The sequence below is a fragment of the Lepeophtheirus salmonis genome, chromosome 6 (assembly GCF_016086655.4).
Source record: "Lepeophtheirus salmonis chromosome 6, UVic_Lsal_1.4, whole genome shotgun sequence".
Taxonomy (NCBI): Eukaryota; Metazoa; Arthropoda; class Copepoda; order Siphonostomatoida; family Caligidae; genus Lepeophtheirus; species Lepeophtheirus salmonis.
Window position 1 is genome coordinate 52,392,578 of NC_052136.2, and position 3,344 is coordinate 52,395,921.

The window sequence follows — 3,344 nt, forward strand, 5'->3', positions numbered from 1 at the left end:
GGATGATCTACGATTATTTATTTTTAGATAAAAAAAATATCAAGTGTCTAGTGGTAAATAATTGAGATAAAAGTATAAAATGTACCATTCATCTAAAGTGTGCCAAAATTAAATTTATACCCTTTATATAAATATATCCCACACGTCCCATCATTAATTTTTTCAAACAGGTAACAAAAACCGGCATAAAAATTCATTTCCAAATATTTTGAAATATCATTTGTAATACCAAACCTATATATTGTAGAATACTTCATAATATAATAATGATATTTTTAGTATTTGATATCATAAAATAAATAAATTGTTGTGAAATAAACCATAAACTTCTTGTGCAACATTACTATTTTTTTTGTGCCGTTTATGGAATAGCTATTCAGTAAATATAATAAGTAGATAAAAAAGTTATTTTCATAGGGAACGGGCAATGCATAATTTTGTTATGGTCATTGAAATATTTTTTTAGTGTGCAAATACATTGATATGGATATACAAGTGCCAAAAAACTTTTTGTGATTAAAAATCAACAATACAAGGCCAGCTTCTTTAAAGCTAGGCCGTGCAACCATAGTTGATCATATTTAATATAAACTCACTTTTAATATTTAGTAGGAATTATCAATGATTATGTATTTGAATTAATTAAAATAATTAAATTTGAGAGGGTTTCACTTTCTCTAATCGATTAAAAGGGGAAAGTTTCTACCATTATTTACTTTTCGTGGACTATCACAGGAAGTATTATCCAGTAAGCTCCATCACGTTATATTTCTGAATATATTGTCCTAACGACAATAATTTTTTTAAATGCATAGTAGGTCTCTCCCGGTTGTTGCGTTTCTTCCCCCTTTGTATGTCTCTAAAAGAAACTTCCATGTTATATCTTCTCAATCCAATATCTCTAAAACTCAAGAAGCCAGTAGCCTAACTTTTTCAGTTTTGATGCACTCAGAAAAATTATATATTTGAACTTCTATTTTTCTACAACCAAAAAACATCCATTGTCTATGTCTCTAATATTTTTAAACTATTTGTGTATGGCTTCGATTCCCAGTATACTACAGTATTTTTTAAGTAAAGGTTTCCTTTTCTTATATTATTCATTTGAAATATTAAAGTCATGAAAGTTGTGAGCTCTTCTAAATGCTGGGAGCATTTCAAAATATAAATGTATTATGAAGGATACATTTTATCCCGTATCTATTTTGGCTACTTGATAGCCAACGAAAAAATTAACGAAAAATTGCAATTGACAAAAATATCACTACTATTGCGGAATTGGCAATTTTAGAATTATCCACCCATTGTATTCATGGCAAAAGCCCGTAGAAAATCACTATTTTTTTTGTATTCCAGCTTTAAGTTTCCCATCAAAAAAAATATTTCATAAGACTTTAGAATTAATAACACTAGGCACCAATCTTTTTTTACAAATAAGTTCAAGCCAAAAAAGGAATCTATTTTAGAGTTGCAGAGTCTAAAACTGATATCATTTTTTTTATCTGTCATCTGAATTCTGAAATATAAGAAATTAACTAAATTTGGGACTTTTATTCTTCACAGTCATTTTTTACCCTTAATACAATCCCCAAATTAAAAGTAAGATGAATAAAATTTATTTAAATGTGTTTTTATAATGAAAAAGTATTTTTATTGATTTTCTACTTGTTTTGAACTCGATATATATTTCTATTTTTAAACTCAAAAATGATGAAAAATGACATTTTTCTTTAAAACCTTATAACTTATCCATAGTACATAGTGATGAGGAGTATCATATGTTATCTTATATAAAAATATATAATTGAAAAAAAAAGTAATATAAAATATTCATCTCCAAAGACTTTTGTTCCATTTTTGTACTTTTTTATGTGATCCCATTTTGAAATATTAAAATTCTTTACTCATCGTTTATGGATCACTTTATTGTTTCGATCCTAGTTTTTCATACACAAGGTAGAAGTCTACTCTACTTTCTTATGAAGTCCAATAGTCCTTTGTCCCTCGTGGAATTCAGAATCCGAACTCAAACATCGCTGAAGATGGATGATCAAGTTAAAAGTATCTTCCTTTGATTGCCTCGAACTTCCTTTTATGGAGCAGGATTTTTTAAAAAAATTATAACAATGATACATTTTTCTATAACATAAGCTATGATTTTCTTCATTTCTACTAATTATGAATATCTTATAAGGATCTAAAAAAATTATTATTGTCTTCAATCCATTTGTACAAAACTCCCCCGTCCACTCTAATTGTTCCCCTGTTTAATAAATATTAAAAGAAATTGGAGCAAAAATATTGATTTTTATAAAATAAATATGACATTTCAACTAAAGTACATAAATGACTTTTTATCTTGGGGGGGGGTAAGGATTTATTTATCTTGTTACTAACTAATACACAATAAGGAGGTTTTTTCATCATTGGTGTAAGTATTTTTGAAAGGGTAAGAACAGTAAAAAAAATTACTGTTGTTCAATATACTGGAAATAAAGAAAGTAATACCGAGATAATTGAACATTTAAAACGGTAACATAAAAAGCAGATATTGAACTCGTACGTGCAGCTCTACTACGTCATAAAAATATTCACCTAATCACTAAAAATGTATGACCTCTTCAAACACAATCGTCCTTAATAAGAAATAAATAATAGCAGCTTTATTTTGTAACATTCCTCAGCTAGTCTGCAACCCCACCAAAAATCATGCAGACATCTGTAGTAATGAACGTGAATTGCACTTAAATAGATTAAAAAAATTATATTCTAAGTCAAAAAAAAGTATTGAAAATTACCAAAATACCAATTTATTTTGTTAATGGAACCAATAGATAACTGCCTATTCAAGTAAAAATTGAAAATAATTACAATCAAATATCCTCGCAATCTGAGGTACCTTTGTCTATGTATCCAAAATTGGCAATTTTTGGCATAGCAATTTGAATATATATTTAAAAACATAATGTATTAGAATATTTATTTTGAATGCTACATGAATACGTTGTCATATGTACTTCACTTTTAAATATAATATTTTTTTTCTGTGTATTTTTGCAATAATTAAACAGATGTAATGAAAACTTTTTAGGTTCTACATAGAAATGCAGAGTGATTTTTTACAATACCACATTGTGGAAATGGAGAAAATTGTTAAATACAAGCTACATGTTCCAAAAAAAACCTACAAAAGTATATCTATTTTATCAAAATATGAGCTTTCAAAATCATCTGAAAGTTGATATAGCCACACCTACAAGCCTTAAACATTTATATTTACTTTCAAACAAATATACTTATGATTTTTCTGCTACACAAAATAACCTAATACACAAACCACATGA